This window comes from Tamandua tetradactyla, chromosome 1, assembly GCF_023851605.1.
Source record: "Tamandua tetradactyla isolate mTamTet1 chromosome 1, mTamTet1.pri, whole genome shotgun sequence".
Lineage (NCBI taxonomy): Eukaryota > Metazoa > Chordata > Mammalia > Pilosa > Myrmecophagidae > Tamandua > Tamandua tetradactyla.
In genome coordinates, this window is record NC_135327.1 from 41,966,415 (window position 1) to 41,988,581 (window position 22,167).

Sequence of the window (22,167 nt, forward strand, 5' to 3'; positions counted from 1 at the left end):
ATAATGTTCTATAAATGTCTTTTAAGTCTAGCTCATTTATTTCATTATTCAACTTCTCTGTTTCTTTATTGATCCTCTGTCTAGATGTTCTGTTCATTGATGAGAGTGGGGAATGGAAGTCTTCAACTATTACGGTAGATGTGTCTATTTCTCTTTTCAGTGTTTGCCTCACGTATTTTGGCGCATTCTGGCATAAATATTTATGATTGTTATGTCTTCTTGTTGAATTGTTCCTTTTATTAATACATAGTGTCCTTCTTTGTCTCTTTTAACTGTTTTACATTTGAAGTCTAATTTGTTGGACATTGGTATACTACTCCTGCTCTTTTCCAATTGTTATTTGCATGAAATATCTTTTCTTAACCTTTTACTTTCAACCTATGTTCCTCCTTGGGTCTAAGATGCATTTCCTGTAGACAGCATATAGATGGGCCCTGTTTTTCAATCCATTCTGCCAGTCTATTTTTATATGTTGTTCTAGTTCGTTAGCTGCAGGAATGCAATATACCAGAAACAGAATGGCTTTTAAATAGGGGAGTTTAATAAGTTGCTAGTTTACAGTTGTAAGGCCGAGAAAATGTCCCAATTAAAACAAGTCTATATGAGTAGAACATATGGAATAAAAATAAATAATAGGGGGAACAAATGTTAAAATAAATTTAGTTTGAAATGCTAGTGATCAATGAAAGTGAGGGGTAAGGGGTATGGTATGTATAAATTTTTTTTCCTGTTTTTGTTTTATTTCTTTTTCCGAATAGACGCAAATGTTCTAATAAATGATCACGACAATGAATATGCAACTATGTAATGATATTGTGAATTACTGATTATACATGTAGAACGGAATGATCAAAATAGGAATGTTTGCATATGTTTGGTGGTTTTTGGTATTTAAAAAAGTAATATAAAATAAATTAAAACAAGTCTATAGAAATGTCCAATTGAAGGCATCCAGGGAAAGATACCGTGGTTCAAGAAGGCCAATGAAGTTCAGGGTTTCTCTCTCAAGTGAAAGGGCACATGGTGAACACAGTCAGAGTTTCTCTCTCATCTGGAAAAGTACATGGGAAACACAATCGGGTTCCTCCCTCATCTGGAAGGGCACATGGCGAACACAGCATCATCTGCTAGCTTCTTCTCCTGGCTTCCTGTTTTATGAAGCTCCCCAGGAGGCATTTTCTTTTTTCATCTCCAAAGGTTGCTGGTTGGTGAACTCTGCTTCTCATGGCTATGTCATTCTGCTCTGCTCTCTCTGAATCGCTTTCATTCTCCAAAATGTTTCCTCTTTTATAGGGCTCCAGAAACTTACCAAGACTGATGCAAATGGATGGAGACATGTTGTCACCTAACCCAGCTTAACAACCACTCTTGATTAAAGCATATCTCCAGGGAGATGATGTAATTACAGATTCAAACATACAGTATTGAATAGGGATTATTCTGCCTTTACAGAATGCGATTTTGATTAAAACATGGCTTTTCTAGGGGACACACATCCTTTTAAACCAGCACATATGTCATATCTAATTTTTCCTCTTTTTACCTTTACTGATAGTCTTCATTTCTACACTCTTCTCCACACCTCTCTCTGCTGTCTTTACTTATCTATCTCTAGTGCTCCCTTTAGTATTTCTTGCAGGGCTGGCCTCTTGGTCACAAATTCTCTCAATAATTTTTTGCCTGAAAATGTTTTAATTTCTCCCTCATTTTTAAAGGACAGTTTTGCTGGATATAGAATTATTGGTTGGCAGTTTTTCTCTTTTAGTAATTTAAATATATCATCCCACTGATTTCTCACCTCCCTAGTTTCTGCTGTGAAATCTGTGCATAGTCTTGTTGGGCTTCCCTTGTATGTGATGGATTGCTTTTCTCTTGCTGCTTTCAAGAGTCTCTCTTTCTCTTTGACATCTGATGTTCTGATTAGTGTCTTGGAGTACGTCTATTTGGATCTATTCTGTTTGGGCTACGCTGCTCTTCTTGAATGTGTAATTTTAAGTCTTTCATAAGAGTTGGGAAATTTTCAGTGACAATTTTCTCCATTAGTTTTTCTCCTTCTTTTCCCTTCTCTTTTCCTGTCTTCTACTGTGCCTTTCATTCCCTTAAGTTCTGTAATTTGTTTTTTCAGACACTAGATTTCTTCTTTTTGTTCATTCCCAAAGGCATTATGTTTAATGTCAAGTTAGAAAATGACAATGTGAGACCAAGTCTTCATTGCTAATGGATGGTAAGGCCAGCAAAGTGTGGCAAAGGGCTGAAATTCTTCCATAGAGGTTTGCTACAGATGTGCAACTGACTGGACAAATGGCTAATATTTTTCATTTGGTATACGGGAACTCTCTCTTCTGACTGTTCTATTCTCCTGTAAATTTAAAATGGCTGTAAATAAAGGAAAGACTATTAATTAAAAAATAAAACTCAAAAGACAGGCTAACCTAACCTCTGGACTGGACATAGTCAAAGAAAGTATCCATGCAGTGTAATATTATTCAGCACTAAAAGAAATGAGTTATCAACCACAAAAAGACATGGAGGAACCATAAATGCATATTGCTAAGAGAAAGAAGCCAGTCTGAAAAGGTTATGTACTGTATAATGCCAACTATAAGACATTCCAGAAAGGGCAAAACTATAGAAACAGTAAAAGACCAGAGGCTGTCAAGATGAGAGAGGTACAAATAGGTGGAGAACAGGGGAATTTAGGGTAGGAAAATCATTTTGTATGATAGTGCAATGGTGGACACGTGACATTAAGTGTTTGTCAAAACCCATAGAACACAACTCTCAGATGGTGCCACAGATGCGCTGGTGCAGTGTGTTGGTAGAGGCCAGCGCCAGATGCAGCCTCCTAGAGGAACCATGCCTCCTGGAACTCTGGGTGCTGCCCAAGATGCCAGGCACACACCATTGCACAACAGGCAATGCTGTTTAAATTCTCTGTGACTGTTGGGAGGAGGAATGACAGAGCTGCTGGCTGAAAATTATTCAACCAAGACAACTGTCTCCCAGGATGGACTTTCTGACTCTCATCTTCTACTAGGCTTTGTTACTGAATTGATCTTATTATGATCTACATTTGCTCAAAAGCCCATTACTTAAAAGGCCCAGTCTCAGAAGGCACACAGATATTTTGGTAATTACAGAGTCCTTCAAAGAGCCAAGCAAAGAATGCTCCATTACCTCCTTGTATTCAGAAGCCCCCCTTAATTATCCTGCACCTCATCTTGCAAGGGACAATTTATACAGAATACACCTGGGAAATATCTGGCTGCTGTTGGAGTTCTTTGTTTTACCTCCTTCTGCCCTATCTGTTGCTGTTTGTAAACCAGAGCTTTTTCACCTTAAGTTGTGTAAACAACCCTGGGACTGTAACAAAAACAAATGAACAGTTTATCCATTCACACATTAAGTATTCTCGGTTGCTTCCAAGTGTGGTTAACTACAAACAAAGCTATAAACATTTTGCATGGACATAAGTTTTCAACTCATTTGGGTAAATACTCAGAAGTGCAATTGGTGCATCATATGATAAGCCTATGTTTAACTTTGTATGAAACTGCTAGAATGTCTTCCAAAGTGGCTGCATCATTTTTCATTCATGCCAGCAATGAATGAAAGTTCCCATTGCTTTACACTGTCAGTGGTTTGGATTTCAGCTATTCTAGTGGGTACGTGGTATTTTAATTTATTGTTTTAATTTGCAGTTTCCTAATGACATGATATTGAGCATCTTTTCATGTTTCTTTGCCATCTATATATTTTCTTTGATGAGATGTCTTTTCAGGTCTTTTGCCTATTTTTAAATTGAATTTGTTTGTTTTATTATTGTTGAGTTTTAAGTATTCTTTGTATATTTTGGATACAAATCCTTTAACAGATAAGAGTTTTGCAGAGTCTGTTTTGTCTGTGAGTCTGTGGCTTGTCTTTTCATTCTCATAATACTGTCTTTTACAGAGTTTCTAATTTTAATGAAGCCCAATATATCTGTTTTTTCTTTCATGGATTGTGCTTTCGATTTTGTATAGAAAAAGTAATCACCAACCCCAGGGTCACCTAGATTAACTACTCTTATTTTCTGGAAGTTGTTTAGTGTTATGATCCACTCTTTGGATCTCTATGAAGTCTGTGATCCATTTTGAGTCAATTTTTGTGCAAGGTGTGAAGTCTGTGTCTAAATTTATTTTTTGTACATGGATATCCAGTTGTTCCATCATCATTTGTTTACTGTTGAGTTTTAAGTCAATCGCTTATTTTTCATTTCCACTATTGCTGATTTGCTTTTCTTTCTTTAATTAATTTGTTTTTGAGTAGGTAATGTAACTAGGTAGTTGAGCCATCAAAATGATATGAAAAGGTCCATGTTGGGAAGTCTTGCTTTCACTCTTGTCCCATCTACTCTGTTTCCCTTGCCTTCCATAGGGAACTTCCTCTGACAATTTTTTTGTTTTTCCTTCTAATGTTTCATTATGAAATGTGAGAAAATATGAATGTATATTTTAATTTCTATTTTTCCCCCTTATTAGACAAGTTGTTGGTTACAGAACAATCATGCATAAAAAATCCAGAATTCCCATCTACCACCCTGTTATTAACACTTTGTATTGGTGTGGGATATTTGTAACAATTGAAAGCACATTTGTTATAATAGTACTGTTTACTATAGTCCATGGTTTAACTTAGTATTTCTCCCTTTTTGAACAGAAAGTAGCATATTATGTATACAGCTTCACATGTTGGTTTAAAAAATTTAACAGGGAGGCGGGACGAGGACCTCGGGTGCTCACAGAAAACAAACAGGACTTCCAGAGAAGATGGCGGCTTAGTAAAGCGCGCGGGTCTTAGTTCCTCCTCCAGAACAACTACTAAAGAACTAGAAACAGTACAGAACAGCTCCAGGAGCCACGACAGAGACCAGACACACAGCGTACCCCATTCTGGAACGGCTGGACCAGCTAAGAGACTCCGCTGCGGTGAGGTCCCCGAGAGGCGCGCGCTTCCCCGGGCCACGGTGGGTGGCGGCCAGAGCCCATCCCTCCCTCCTTCCTGGGCCGGCTGGGAGCTTTGGACCGGGTTCCCCAAGCTGCGGCGGCCGGCGCCCCTCCCCCACGTGCAGCTTCCCGGGCCAGCTGGGAGCCTCGGAGCGGCGGTTCCCCAAGTAGCGGTGGCCGGCAACTGGAGCCCCTTCCACACACGCGGCTTCCCGGGCCAGCTGGGAACCTTGGACCGGCAGTTCCCAAAGCCACGGCAGCCCTCCCACACGCGGCTTCCTGGGCTGGCTGGGAGTTTTGGATCGGCGGTTCCCCAAGCCGTGGCGGCCGGCGACCCTCCCCCACGTGCAGCTTCCCGGGCCGGCTGGGAACCTCGGAACAGCAGTCCCCCAAGCCGCGGTGGCTGGCGACCACAGCCCCTTCCAAAAACAAGGCTTCCCAGGCCGGCTGGGAGCCTCGGAACAGCGGTTCCCCAAGCCGCAGCGGCTGGCGACCCTCCCCCACAGGCGACTTCCCGGAGGGAAAGGAAAGAGTCTCCAACAGTAATAGAGACTGAGCCCAACCTAACACCAATAGTGGTATTAATGAACAACTTCTGACTACTAAAAATAGGCCCTCAGCTCAGGCGAAAATGATCAAGGTGGAAGTCGCCGATTGAGCTAACTGAAAAAGAGGAAAAGGGGTGAAACAGAGCCTTCTGTGGCTGTTTCTACGGAGGCTTCGTTGCCTTTAGGCTCAGCGCTGGGATTACACACGTTACAACTGCCCCGAACGCAGAAACAGGCTGCTTTCAGGGCTCTCTACCACCTGAACCTTCCCTGCGGGAGGGGTGAAACGCAAATCAGGTGGAATCCCTCTCTCAAGGAATTCAGATTCCAGGACTTCACAATTTGAAGCCATTAAAACCAACCTACAAACTTTCCTCTGTCTCCACCACACACCCAGCAGCGAGAGTCTTCCAAAGTTAAAGGAGCCACAACATCTCTTGCTGGTGGGACTTGCAGACAGACAAGCACCACATACTGGGCAGGATAAGAAAAAAGAGCCCAGAGACTTCACAGGAAAGTCTTTCAACCTGCTGGGTCCCACACTCAGGGAAATCTGATTAAATGTCCAAACGCCAGCAAAAAATAACGGATCACACCAGGAAAGTTGAGGATATGGCCCAGTAAAAGAAACAAACCAATAGCTCAAATGAGATACAGGAGCTGAGACAACTAATTCTGAATATACGAACAGAAATGGAAAACCTCTTCAAAAACCAAATCAATAAATTGAGGGAGGACATGAAGAAGGCATGGGATCAACAAAAAGAAGAAATGGAAAGTCTAAAAAAACAAATCACAGAACTTACGGGATTGAAAGACACAGTAGAAGAGATGAAAAAAACAATGGAAACCTACAATGGTAGATTTAAAGAGACAGAGGCTAGAATTAGTGAACTGGAGGATGGAACATCTGGAATCCAAAAATAAACAGAAACTATAGGGAAAAGAATGGAAAACTTTGAGCAGGGGTTCAGGGAATTGAATGATAACATGAAGCGCACAAATATACGTGTTGTGGGTGTCCCATAAGGAGAAGAGAAGGGAAAAGGAGGAGAAAAACTAATGGAAGAAATTATCACTGAAAATTTCCCAACTCTTATGAAAGACCTAAAATTACAGATCCAAGAAGTGCAGCGCACCCCAAAGAGAATAGACCCAAATAGGCGTTCTCCAAGACACTTACTAGTTAGAATGTCAGAGGTCAAAGAAAAAGAGAGGATCTTGAAAGCAGCAAGAGAAAAGCAATCCATCACATACAAGAGAAACCCAATAAGACTATGTGAAGATTTCTCAACAGAAACCATGGAAGCTAGAAGACAGTGGGATGATATATTTAAATTACTACAAGAGAAAAACTGCCAACCAAGACTTCTATATCCAGCAAAATTGTCCTTCAAAAATGAGGGAGAAATTAAAACATTTTCAGACAAAAAGTCACTGAGAGAATTTATGACCAAGAGACCAGCTCTGCAAGAAATACTAAAGGGAGCACTAGAGTCAGATACGAAAAGACAGAAGAGAGAGGTATGGAGAAGAGTGTAGAAAGAAGGAAAATCAGATATGATATATATAATACAAAAGGCAAAATGGTAGAGGAAAGTATTACCCAAACAGTAATAACACTAAATGTTAATGGACTGAATTCCCCAATCAAAAGACATAGACTGGCAGAACGGATTAAAAAACAGGATCCTTCTATATGCTGTCTACAGGAAACACATCTTAGACCCAAAGATAAACATAGGTTGAAAGTGAAAGTTTGGGAAAAGATATTTCATGCAAATAACAACCAGAAAAGAGCAGGAGTAACTATACCAATATCCAACAAATTAGATTTCAAATGTAAAACAGTTAAAAGAGACAAAGAAGGATACTATCTACTAATAAAAAGAACAATTAAACAAGAAGACATAACAATCATAAATATTTACGCACCGAATCAGAATGCCCCAAAATACGTGAGGAATACACTGCAATCACTGAAAAGGGAAATAGACACATCTACCATAATAGTTGGAGACTTCAATTCGCCACTCACATCAATGGACAGAACATCTAGACAGAGGATCAATAAAGAAACAGAGAATTTGAATATTACAATAAATGAGCTAGACTTAACAGACATTTATAGGACATTACACCCCACAACAGCAGGATACACCTTTTTCTCAAGTGCTCATGGATCATTCTCAAAGACAGACCATATGCTAGGTCACAAAGCAAGTCTCAACAAATTTAAAAAGATTGAAATCATACACAACACTTTCTCGGATCATAAAGGAATGAAGTTGGAAATCAATAATAGGCAGAGTGCCAGAAAATTCACAAATAAGTGGAGGCTCAACAACACACTCTTAAACAACGAGTGGGTCAAAGAAGAAATTACAAGAGAAATTAGTAAATATCTCGAGGTGAATGAAAACGAAAACACAACATATCAAAACCTATGGGACACAGCAAAGGCAGTGCTAAGAGGGAAATTTATTGCCCTAAATGCCTATATCAGAAAAGAAGAAAAGGCAAAAATTCAGGAATTAACTGTCCACTTGGAAGAACTGGAGAAAGAACAGCAAACTAACCCCAAAGCAAGCAAAAGGAAAGAAATAACAAAGATTAGAGCAGAAATAAATGAAATTGAGAACATGAAAACAATAGAGAAAATCAATAAGACCAGAAGTTGGTTCTATGAGAAAATCAATAAGATTGATGGGCCCTTAGCAAGATTGACAAAAAGAAGAAGAGAGAGGATGCAAACAGATAAGATCAGAAATGGAAGAAGAGACACAACCACTGACCTCAGAGAAATAAAGGAGGTAATAACAAGATACTATGAACAACTTTACGCTAATAAATACAACAATGTAGATGAAATGGACAAGTTCCTAGAAAGGCATGAACAACCAACTTTGACTCAAGAAGAAATAGATGACCTCAACAAACCAATCACAAATAAAGAAATTGAATCAGTCATTCAAAACCTTCCCAAAAAGAATAGTCCAGGACCAGACGGCTTCACAGGTGAATTCTACCAAACATTCCAGAAAGAATTTGAGCAACTCTGCTCAAACTCTTCAAAAAATTCGAAGTGGAGGGAAAACTACCTAATTCATTCTATGAAGCCAACATCACCCTCATACCAAAACCAGGCAAAGATATTACAAAAAAGGAAAACTACAGACCAATCTCTCTAATGAATATAGATGCAAAAATCCTCAACAAAATTCTAGCAAATCGAATCCAACAACACATTAAAAGAATTATACATCATGACCAAGTAGGATTCATCCCAGGTATGCAAGGATGGTTCAACATAAGAAAATCAATTAATGTAATACACCATATCAACAAATCAAAGCAGAAAAATCACATGATCATCTCAATTGATGCAGAGAAGGCATTTGACAAGATTCAACATCCTTTCCTGTTGAAAACACTTCAAAAGATAGGAATACAAGGGAACTTCCTTAAAATGATAGAGGGAATATATGAAAAACCCACAGCTAACATCATCCTCAATGGAGAAAAATTGAAAAGTTTCCCGCTAAGATCAGGAACAAGACAAGGATGTCCATTATCACCACTATTATTCAACATTGTGTTGGAGGTTCTAGCCAGAGCAATTAGACAAGAAACAGAAATACAAGGCATCAAAATTGGAAAGGAAGAAGTAAAACTATCACTGTTTGCAGACGATATGATACTATACATCGAAAACCCGGAAAAATCCACAACAAAACTACTTGAGCTAATAAATGAGTACAGCAAAGAAGCAGGTTACAAGATCAACATTCAAAAATCTGTAGCGTTTCTATACACTAGCAATGAACAAGCTGAGGGGAAATCAAGAAATGAATTCCATTTACAATTGTAACTAAAAGAATAAAGTACTTAGGAATAAATTTAACTAAAGAGACAAAAGACCTATAGAAAGAAAACTACAAAAAACTGTTAAAAGAAATCACAGAAGACCTAAATAGATGGAAGGGCATACCGTGTTCACGGATTGGAAGACTAAATATAGTTAAGATGTCAATCCTACCTAAATTGATCTACAGATTCAATGCAATACCAATCAAAATCCCAACAACTTATTGCTTGGATATAGAAAAACCAATAAGCAAATTTATCTGGAATGGCAGGGTGCCCCGAATTGCTAAAAGTATCTTGAGGAAAAAAAACGAAGCTGGAAGTCTCACGTTGCCGGACTTTAAGGCATATTATGAAGCCACAGGGGTCAAAACAGCATGGTATTGGCATAAAGATAGATATATTGACCAACGGAATCGAATAGAGTGCTCATATATAGACTCTCTCATCTATGGACATTTGATCTTTGATAAGGCAGTCAAGCCAATTCACCTGGGACAGAACAGTCTCTTCAAAAAATGGTGCCTAGAGAACTGGATATCCATATGCAAAAGAATGAAAGAGGACCCATATCTCACACCCTATACAAAAGTGAACTCAAAATGGATCAAAGATCTAAACATTAGGTCTAAGACCATAAAACAGTTAGAGGAAAATGTAGGGAGATATCTTATGAAACTTACAATTGGAGGTGGTTTTATGGACCTTAAACCTAAAGCAAGAGCACTGAAGAAGGAAATAAATAAATGGGAGCTCCTCAAATTAAACACTTTGGTGCATCAAAGAACGTCATCAAGAAAGTAGAAAGACAGCCTACACAATGGGAGACAATATTTGGAAACGACATATCAGATAAAGGTCTAGTATCCAGAATTTATAAAGAGATTGTTCAACTCAACAACAAAAAGACAGCCAATCCAATTACAAAATGGGAAAAAGACTTGAACAGACACCTCTCAGAAGAGGAAATACAAATGGCCAAAAGGCACATGAAGAGATGCTCAATGTCCCTGGCCATTAGAGAAATGCAAATCAAAACCACAATGAGATATCATCTCACACCCACCAGAATGGCCATTATCAACAAAACAAAAAATGACAAGTGCTGGAGAGGATGCGGAGAAAGAGGCACACTTATCCACTGTTGGTGGGAATGTCAAAGGGTGCAACCACTGTGGAAGGCAGTTTGGCGGTTCCTCAAAAAGCTGAATATAGAATTGCCATATGACCCAGCAATACCATTGCTAGGTATCTACTCAAAGGACTTAAGGGCAAAGACACAAACGGACATTTGCACACCAATGTTTATAGCAGCATTATTTACAATTGCAAAGAGATGGAAACAGCCAAAATGTCCATCAACAGACGAGTGGCTAAACAAACAATGGAATATTATGCAGCTTTAAGACAGAATAAACTTATAAAGCATGTAATAACATGGATGGGCCTAGAGAACATTATGCTGAGTGAGACTAGCAGAAAACTAAAGGACAAATACTGTATGGTCCCACTGATGTGAACCGACATTAGAGAATAAACTTGGAATATGTCATTGGTAACAGAGACCATCAGGAGTTAGAAATAGGGTAAGATAATGGATAATTGGAGCTGAAGGGATACAGACTGTGCAACAGGACTAGATACAAAAACTCAAAAATGGACAGCACAATACTACCTAATTGCAATGTAATTATGTTAAAACACTGAATGAAGCTGCATCTGAGCTATAGTTTTGTTTGTTTGTTTGTTTGTTTGTTTGTTCTGTTTTTTATATATTTTTTTGCATTTTTTATTTTTATTTTCTCTCTATATTATCATTTTATTTCTTTTTCTGTTGCCTTGCTATTTCTTTTTCTAAATCGATGCAAATGTACTAAGAAATGATGATCATACATCTATGTGATGATATTAAGAATTACTGATTACATACGTATAATGGAATGATTTCTAAATGTTGTTAGTTAATTTTTTTTAATTAATAAAAAAAAAAATTTAACAGTTTATCCTAGGGATTTTTTTTTCCTATCAGTTCATAGAGAACTTCCTCACATCTCCTTTTTAACAATCTTATAGTATTCTGTAGTGGGAATGTAGCCTGGCTTATTATTTATTTAATATCTTGTATTGTTAGACTCTTCAGTCATTTCTAACTTTTGACTCCTGCAAACAGTGATGTAGTGGATAAATTTATACATGTCACTTCATATGCAGACAGTTATCTATGTGGGATAAATTCTCGGAAGAGGGAATTTACCTCCAGAGGTGTTGCCCTTTCCGTATGATGTGAGGATGCCATGTTCCCCACAGCTATGCTAATGGTGTGTTTTGAACCTTTGGAATTCTGCCCATCTGGTAGGTCAAAGCGGCATCTCAGTATACTTTTTCTTTTCTTTCTTTTGTGAAAAATAGCATATATACAAAAAAGCAATAAATTTCAAAGCATAGCACAATAATTAGTTGTAGAACAGATTTCAGAGTTTGGTATGGCTTTCAATTCTCCTATTTTAGGTTTTTGCTTCTAGCTCCTCTAATACACTGGAGACTAAAAGAAATATCAATATGATGATTCAGAGTCATACTTCTTTGTTAGACCCTACTGTTCTTATTAGCTAGCTGCCAGAATGCAATATACCAGAAATGGAATGGTTTTAAAAAGGGGAATTTAATAAGTTGCTAGTTTACAGTTCTAAGGCCGAGAAAATGTCCCAATTAAAACAAGTCCATAGAAATGTACAAGTTAAGGCTTCCAGGGAAAGATACCTGGGTTCAAGAAGGCCGATGACGTTCAACATTTCTCTCTCAGCTGAAAGGGCACATGGCGAACATGGCAGCATCTGCTGGCTTTCTCGTGGCTCTACCAAAAAGGGACTCTCTCCAAAATCTTTCCTCTTTTAAAAGATTCCAGTAAGCAACTCCACCTTCAGTGGGTGGAGAGACACCTCCATGGAACTCATCTAATCAAAAGTTATCACCCACAACTGGGTGGTATACAACTTCATGGAAACAATCAAAATGCTCCCACCCAGCAATACTGAATAAGGATTAAAGGGCATGGCTTTTCTGGGGTCCACCACAGATTCAGACCAGCACATTCCACCCTTTGGACCCCAAAAAGACATGCTCTTTCCAAATGCAAAATGCATTCATTCCATAACAATATCAGCAGTTACAAATTTAGAGACAACATAAAATCTCATCAAGTCAGTTACAGGCATGGTCTGTTCTAAGGCAAAATTTTCTCCATTTGCTCTGGACCTCTGAAAACTCATAACAAGTTATTTGCTGCCAACATACAAAGGAGGAACATTCATATGATACATATACACATTTCCATAGGGAGGAAAGAACACAGTGGTCACCGGACCCATACAGTTTTGAAAACTAGGAGGGCAAAGTCCATTAGATTTCAAAGTCTGAGAGTCATTTATTCTCAGGGCTTTAGAAAGCGGCAGTCCCACTCTTTCCAAGGGCCTACACAGAGGCCTGCCTCTCTCTGAATACAACCTTGGGGAACATCGGGGAGAACACTTTTTTCTCAGCTCCACCCTCTCCAAGCACTGGGGCCGCTCCCAGACTGTCTGCCATCTCTGGGGCACATGCTTAATCCCTCCATGTGGTGGTAGCCAGGCTGGCCCTAAACCCCAAGGAATGTGCTTCACTCTCTTCCAAGGTCTCAGGCGGCATGACTCTTCCAATGCAACCAGGTAGAAGGCCCATCCTCTGCCTTTGGGGCAAACTCACCCTCTTCACGTGCTTGGGTGGGTCCACTTTCCTGGCTTGAGACTTCTTGACTTCAGACCTCAGCCTCCATGATTTTGCCTCTGAAGTCATTTCTCCTCCAGTGTGTCCCTTCTCTGAACCCCTCAGTCCAGACTGGCAGCAGCTCTGTTTATACAGGTCCCACAGCACTCTTGTTGGCTTTCTATGCAGTAGCCTTGGATTATGCCCATCAGACATAAGGAGTTTCCACAAATCCTTCCTGGATAACTCCATGTCCAATCCTGACTTTCTCTGAAATGGCTGACTGATTCCACATCTGGCCAAATCCTCACATGGAGCACTATTCTCTGGGGTCTCCCTTCCTGGACACCTAGAATTTTCCAGGATCTCAATTTCTGGTTTCTTTGTACCCAAGAGTTCAGTTTTCAGTTTATCTCTCACCTGTTGCATTTCACTATAAGCTGCAAGGAGAAACCAGGCTGTACTTTCCATATGTAATTCGGAGATCTCTTCTGCTACATATCCAAGTTCATGACTTTTAAAATCTGTCTTGCAGCCAAAGCTGCTAGTTAATTTTGCCAGATTATCTGCCATTTTAAAACAAGGATCGCCTTCCTTCCAGCCTGCTATAACATATGCCTCATTTCTGTCTAGAGCTTCATTATAGGTAGCTTCAGAGTCCACATTTCTACCAAGTTTCTTCAAAGCATTCTAGGCCTTCTCTATCAAGCTTTTCAGAACTCCTCCAGATTCTTCCCCTTATCCATTTAAAAAGCCATTCCAACATGTTTGGTATTTGCAAACTGCAGCAGCACCCCACTCTCCGGTACCAAAATCTGTTCTAGTTTGCTAGCGGCCAGAATGCAATATACCAGAAACAGAATGGCTTTTAAAACGGGAATTTTAATAAGTTGCTAGTTTAGAGTTCTAAGGCCAAGAAAATGTCCCAATTAAAACGAGTCAATAGAAATGTTCAATTTAAGGCATCCAGGGAAAGATACCTTGGTTCAAGAAGGCCAATGAAGTTCAGGGTTTCTCTCTCAAGTGGAAAGGCACATGGCGAACACAGTCCGAGTTTCTCTCTCATCTGGAAAGGCACAAGGTGAACACGGTCAGGGTTCCTCTCTCATCTGGAAGGGCATATGGCAAACACAGTGTCATCTGCTAACTTCTCCTGGCTTCCTGTTTCATGAAGTTCCCTGGGAGGCGTTTTCCTTCTTCATCACCAAAGCACTGGCTGATTGACTCTGCTTCATGGTGCTGCAGCGTTCTCTGCTCTCTCCGAATCTCCTTTCTCCAAAATGATTCCTCTTTTATAGGACTCCAGAAACTTCTCAAGACCTACCCAAATGGGTGGAGATATGGCATCACCTAATCAAGCTTAACAACCACTCTTGATTAAGTCACATCTCCAGGAAGATGATCTCATTACAGTTTCAAACATACGGTATTGAATAGGAATTATTCTGCCTTTATGAAATGGGATTTAGATTAAAACATGGCTTTTCTAGGGAACACACAACCTTTCGAACCAGTACATGTCTTAGCCAACTGCAGATGTAATGAGCAACAAGTGAGGTTCATGTACAACTGGCTCATGTCCACAAAAATAGAAGTAGGCACCTTCACCTAGCCAAGTTGACACCTGAATCTAACTACCACAGGGGGACAATTCAACTTCTCCAAGAGGAGAATTTTTGATATTCTCACAAGCAGTAGGGACAACCAAAGCAACAGGCTGAGCCCCCAATCTTGGGGTTTGTTCATATGAAACTTAATCCCACAAAGGATAGGCTAAGCATACTTAAAATTAGGCCTAAGACTCACCCCTAGAGAACCTCTTTTGGTGCTCAGATGTGGCCTCTCTCTCTCTCAGCCAATATGACAAGCAAACTCATTGCCCTTCCCCTCTCTACATGGGACATGACTCCCAGGGATGTGGACCTTCCTGGCAACATGGGACAGAAATCCTAGAATGAGCTGGGAACTCAGCACCAAGGGATTGAGAAAACCTTCTTGACCAAAAGGGGGAAGAGCAAAATGAGACAAAATAAAGTGTCAATGGCTGAGAGATTCAAACAGAGTTGAGAGGTTATCCTGGAGGTTATTCTTATGCATTAAATAGATATCACCTGTTTAGTTAAGGTGTAATGGAGAGGATGGCAGGAACTGCCTGAAAATGTAGAGCTGTGTTCCAGTGGCTATGTTTCTTGAAGATGATTGTATACTGATACAGCTTTCACAATGTGACTGTGTGATTGTGAAAACCTTGTGTCTGATGCTCCTTTTATCTACCTTTTCAACAGATAAGTAAAACATATGGATTAAAAACAAATAATAAGGGTAAAAAATGTTAAAATAAATTTAGCAGATTGAAATGCTACTGATCAATGAAAAGGAGGGGTAAGGGGTATGGTATGTATGAATCTTTTTCTGTTGTCTTTTTATTTCTTTTTCTGAATTGATATAAATGTTCTAAGAAATGATCATGATGATGAATATACAACTATGTGATGATGTGAAATTACTGATTATATATGTAGAATGGAATGATTCTAGGCAAGAATGTTTGTGTTTGTTATGTTTAAAAATTTTTTTTTAATTAATTAAAAACATAATGTCTCTGGGGCAGTACAAACGGTGGCTCAATGGCAGAATTCTCGCTTGCTATGCCAGAGACCCGGATTCGATTCCTGGTGCCTGCCCATACAAAAAAATAATAATAATAATAATAATAATAATGCTTTTGGCATCATAGTCCTTGCCCAAATATATAAAACAGGTTTCCAAAGAGAGCTCACTCATGCAACTAAGATGATTCAAGTAATAGGAATAAAAAATCAAACAAATCCATAAAAAGTAAGTATAACCACTAAACAAAACTCAGATGTGGTTTTCCCCCTCTTAGCACCTCCTCTCTGCATACGATTTTGTAGGAGATGTGGACTTAATGGATATCCCCAGGAGCGAACATCATCCAGGCAATCAGAAAACTGCTGCACTCCTTGAATGCCTTTCTATATTTCTTTAGCTCTTTGCCACCCACGATAGATCAGACCCGCAGAGAAGACACAGATACCTTTTGTTAGGACTATAGCAGCTTCTGATTTGTTGAATGAAGCCAAGAGGTGAATGCTTTCCTGGGCCCATTACAAATGGCTGAGAGTTGCCAAAAGGAGGTTCAGAGCACAGGTCCTTCTTTTCAACTATCGCGTTTTAGCATAACATTTATTTTTTTTCCCTAACTATAAAGCAATGTACCCTCAGCACTCAGCTTTCAAGGTATTTAATGCTTCCCACTGAATAGCTTTCACTGCTCATCTGAAGGTAGATGTGGCTGGTCACATCTAAGCCCAGTTTCCTGAGTCAACTAGGTCAGCATGGTGGTCCAATAAAGGCCCCTTAACCTCCAGATCATTCTGCAGCTGGGGGGAAAACTGACAAATTAGTGTACTAGGTTTTTTTCCTTAAGCAGTTATTTCCAGAAGAACCAGAGAATGAGAAAAGTTCTAACCTTTGATAGCTATGGAAGACTAAAGATGGCCACAAACTCCTCGCCATTCTTTCCACAAGGTGGGTCCATGTCCTCTCCACTGGAATCAGGCCTTGCTCTGAGACTGCTTTGACCTGTGGTATATGGCAGAAGTAATGCTGCACCAGCTCCCAGACCCAGCCTTAAGAGACTGGCAGCTTCCATTTCCTCTCTTGGAGTGCCAACTGCGGGGGAAGCAGCCTTCATGTTAGAACATCTACCCTGAGCATGCTGTGAGAGGCCCCAGTAACAAGGGAAGGTCTGAGAAAATGTGATATCAGGGGTGAGGGAAGGAAAAGAGGGGCATCAAGAAGTACCAAGGCCATTTTGGATGCGGGTCCCCCAGCCCAGTCAACACCACACACACCGGAGACAAAGCACATTGTGAGCATGAACAAAATGGCTATTTTTAAGCCACTAGGTTTGGGGATAGCATGTTAGGCAGCAATAGATAACCGGAGCACAAGCCAAGAGAGGTGAGTTCTTGCCAAGAAGAGATGCCCAAACAGAGCCAAAGGGTCAGGGGGCTGGCAGAACAGAGTTGGGAAGGCTGCAAGGGCAGATGCACAGGAAGAGGGTTCCCAGTGGACTGCCTCCAAACATGGCAAGGAGGCTGAGGTTTCTGCCCTTGTGGGCAAGGTGGGGCCAGCCTGGTTTAACAGACAGAATAGGCAGAAATGCCCCAACATCTTACCCAGGATAATCTTGCCGCTTGCCCCTCTCCTCCCTGCTGCTGAGAAAAGACACACAGGTGATACTTTCATTAACAAAGGTGATTCCCCCTAAAGTGCTCCCCCATCCCCGGTCCAACCCCAGGAAGGTGAGGACTGCCAGGGCTGTCAGGGCTGCCACTTCCCTTTGCTCATGCTCCTTCTGTTTATTCTACCTCCCAGCAACTATAATTTAAGCAAGTCAGGTACAAGGAAGTGACAACTTTCAGGCAGCCCCCCCAGCCTCCATTTCTCCCCTTCTTTCCAACAGCCCCAGAATCTGTCTGGGGCTACGGTGATCCCGAGGAGGATGACTCTATGCTCAGGAGAGCACACGACCTCTGCCAAGTCCCACGTTCCTTGCCCTCAACCACAGCCATTGGTTCAGGGAAGGACATGTGGCCTAAGCCAGTGCAGAGTGCCTTTCAGGACTTGTGCATTTGAAGCACAAGTAAAGAAGGGTAAAGACTGTAGCCATCACTGCTCTCCTGAAGAAAGCCAGTCTGAGGTCCAAGCCAACACACATAGGAAGCAGGGCTCAGAGAATCCCCCAGAAACATACACAGCTGGAATCTCTAGCAAAAGCTCAACTGGAAATCACCTTACCTCTCAATGTCTCTGCCACAAAGCCCTAAGATAGGTAAGAGGGACTCTGTTTCTCGCACTCAAGAGCATCCTATCCACTGCAGATGGCTTCACCTACTTTTGCAGTATTCACCCAGGACTGTCCTTGCTTCCATCCTTCCTAATTCTGACCCCTAGACTTTACAGCCTAATCCAAGCCCTATGGGTACTCTGTAGACACCAAATCTGAACCAACGTTTCCAACGTTGACCCTCAGTGCTCTGCTGACGTGTCCTGCTCCTAACTGCCTTGACGCCTCCCATCCCCCAACAAGGACACCTGAGCACTCTCCACCCAAGCCCCCACGCGACAGTCTGAGACACACTCCCTTCAAGCAGCATGTCACCTCCAGTAACTTTTCCCATTGACCTGAATGCTCATTTTTAACCAATTTCACCTACTTACAAATGTGGGTGGATGGGCGCTCTAGGGAATCTGTCTCTGCAGTTTATCCTCCAGGGAGGTGACCAACCACCCAGAAAATCCTAGCTCTACCCTTCACCAAAAAGCATGCAGCAAATTATAGGAACAAAAACAGATCAGTGGCTGCCAGGAGCTGGGGACGGGGAAAGAGATGACTACAAAGGAGCAGCGTGGGAATTTTGGGGGGAGTTTGGGATCACTCTGTGTTTTGATTGTGGCAGTGGTTCAACTATAAGTATTTGTCAAAATTCACAAAACTGTGCCGTAAAAAAGAGTGAATTTTAATGTATGCAAATAAAAAGAAGTAAGTACTTAGAGAAGGAAGGAAGGAAGAATGGAGGAAGAGAAAGGAAGGAGGGAGAGAGGAAGGGAGGGAGAAAAGTACGCAGCCCTCAGGAGCTTGCTGGGACCCAGAAGAGCATCTGAATGGAATACACTGCAAAAATGCTTCCTGATACTGCAGTCTGCACTCTACTTTACCCTTCTGACCTCAACTTGAACACCTCTCTCTGTATGCTGCCAGTCCCTTGTTGCTACCCAATGCAGCGGCAGACCATTTCCCTAAAGGACCAATCAGCCAGATTGCCCACAGTGGTTTTCAGCATTCTGGTCTCTCTTCCACCCCTCTGTCCAAGTCTGTCCCTAAACCTCCTGCACCAGCTCCAGCCAATCACACACCTGCTTAGGGCTGGGCAGCAACATGCATCTTTCCTGGGAACACTGAGTTCTGCCGTCCCTCCTGCCGGGGCTGTCAGCCACTCCTTCTGCCCTGATGATTTTCTCAATCCCTGCCCTGGCTCCCTTGGGCACAGTGCTGATGAGATCACCTGGCAGTGGTAATGCTGATAACTGCCCTGATATGGGGCTCCTTGCTGGTGTGACCAACCATTCCAGTTTTCCTGGGACTGAGCGGTTTCAGTGCTAAAATCAGGAGGGTCCTGAGCAAACCTGACCTGAAGCTCGGCAGGCCTGGTACACCAGGTTTTACAGAAGAGGAACCCAACAGAACTGGGGTGCAAAGAAATAAGTGAGGGGATTCCCAACTTCACTAACATGCTATCAAGAAGAGCCAGTGTATATTCACCCAGGGGTAAGAATAAAACCTTATAGTCTGTGCCCAAGCACATGCAAAACAATCAGCAGCCCTCCAGGTTCAGTGTCAGGAGTCCTATGCAGATCAGAGATGTGGTTATAGGTTTGGTGAGTAAGAGAAGAGCCAACATATGAACCAAACACAGAACAGACAGAACTAAGCCAAGCACATCAGCCTCCATTACCCCAGGACCTGATTCTGATTTCAGGCCCAAATACCCTGCTCTCCCTCCTCAGAGCAAAGGTCATACAGGGCACATCAGAAGATCCTGATACACTACTTGTTTCTATCATGAGAATCAGCTTAGGCAGAATTGGTAAGTAGGGAATGTCAGTGCACTAGAGGCTGCACAGGGCCAAAGAGCATTGTCCTGGGTAAGGAGACCCAGAACTGCGGGAGTAACATCAGCCTTCAGCAGAAAAGGGAGAGCCCTCAGCACTGGTAGCAGGTAATTCCTTTCTGTTTTTTATGAATATGAAATCAAAAGTTGCACTGGGGCTCCTAACTGCAAACCAGAGGCTTCAATGGTCTGCTCTTTGCCCCAGTTTCCTCCCAAACCCTGGGAGTGTTCATGGAGACCTGGCAGAACATGAGGTTCCTCAAGAACATGCCTGTCATGCTACAGCAGAAGCAGCCAGGCAGCTCAGTGCCTCTCTTCCCCACACATGTGAGCTCCTATAGGGCAGGCCAGCTTCTCTCCTACTTGGCCCTGTAAACCCACAGCCTAGAGTGTGGCCCCATGGATGGAGAAGGCACAAGGACATAACTCGATGGCAACCAATAAAACCTTCCCCAGAAGAGTTTAACAAGCAAATATGATTGTTGAATCATTATATTGAAATTTCTTTTAGTCTCCAGTATCTTAGAGCAGCTAGAAGCAAAAACCTAAAATAGATGGACTGAAATCCATACCAAACTCTGAAATCTGTTCTACAACTAATTGTGGTGCTGTGCTTTGAAATATATTAGCTTTGTATATTTGCTATTTTTCACAAAAAAGTCATTGTGATGTTAAAAAAAAATATTTATTCCTTCTAGTCTTCAATGTTCTGGAGCTAGAAGGAAAAATCTGAGATGATGGTACGGTAGCCCATGACAAACTCTGGGATCTGTCCCGTATCTATTTGTTGAAAAGTGCTTTGAAAATTAATGCTTTTTTCTTTCTTTGCTTTGTATATATAGTACATTATACAATAAAAAAGTTAAGAAAAAAAAAACTCCCCCAGAAGGAACAGGCCCTGAAATTCTGAATTAATGTCACAGCTCCAAGATAAAAGACAGCCCAACCTCGGGCAACCACAACTAGTTTGCCCTCCAGAGTTCCCACCCCATGTGAAACCCAGGGAAACAACAAGCAGGCTGCAAAAGGGTGGAAAACAAAATCAGTCCCGTACATGACCCACCCAGGTCTGTGTAGGGGAGAGAGAAGTCTGGCTGAGGAAATGACTGTGCACACGGGAGGTTCGGTGAAAGACTCGAGAGAAGGAAGAAAGGACTCAATATTTTCCTTAGTCAATCTTTAACAAAAAAAAGAAAAGAGAGAGAGAAATAAATTAAATATAAATTAAAATGACAGCCATGAAAGGGGAAGGCAGAGAAAATGTTAAATCTAATTAAACTACTTTAAGTTTTAAAGGTCCTGAAGAGGCCTTGAAAGGCCTAAAAGAAAGTAAATGTATTAGCAATTTGTTTGCATTTCGACATCCCTTCAGCTCAGAGATCTTTGCACACTGAAGCTGGAAAACTATTCTAAAATTTGCCAAGAGAGCGCATATGCGCAAAACACACTCTATGCATTTTGTTCCAGCAAAGGCTGTAAAAGATCCAAGGGTGAAAAAGCAAGTGATGTGCTGCTGATAGCACTGTAGTGTTTCTGAAAATCCAAAGACTTTGGAAATAAAATTTTGATTAAAACTCTCTGCATAATTCACACTGATTTGTCATCCAAACGATCAGATGTCTCACATCCCACGAGTTTAAATTCCAATCCATTATAAAATTATACTGTTTGTAGTACATTGCTTTAGGCACTTGATATAATTGCCTGGATAAAATACTCATCATTTCAAAAGGTAAAAGGTGTTTTTAGGAACACAAAATACTTAAGTGATACACAAAACACTCTTCTTAAAGGACTTAGGTGAAAGCTGCTTTGCTTTCACTCACTTACTCCTTAGCAATCATCCATGTTCTCCCACTTAAAGTACCTTCACTCACGTTTTTTTTGATACTCCTGAGTTCATCTTTTCAAGGGACTTATGTACACTCTAAAAATCCATCTGAAATTACTCAGAAATAGAATGATTCTATGAAAAAAGACAAGTGTGGGGTTCTGCTATGGAGCTTTCAAAAATATGTAAAAACTTTTATTAATTAAGTTTAAAAACTGATCAATAAAAAAGGGATCTGAGGGTGGGCCACAGTGGCTCAGCAGAGTTCTCACCTGCCATGCAAGAGAACCAGGTTCGATTCCTGATACCTGTCCATGCAAAAAAAAGGGGGGGGGGGGGATCTGAGTTTATTTAATCTAGAGAGAGAAAGTGAAACTATAGGAAACAGTATAGGGATAATGGCTACTAACTATTCCATGTCTCCTCTACAAAAGGATATGAAGGCAGCAAGACATACTACAGTTAGATACTGGAAAGAATATTCTACTCAGACC

The 22,167-nt window shown here is 41.0% G+C and overlaps 1 protein-coding gene across 5 annotated transcripts in view; it reads right to left on the bottom strand.

Moving 5' to 3' along the window:
• Nucleotides 1-22,167, bottom strand: part of DTD1 (D-aminoacyl-tRNA deacylase 1) — a 252,963-nt gene that overhangs the window by 220,514 nt on the left and 10,282 nt on the right. The gene's annotated exons all lie outside the window — the stretch shown is intronic.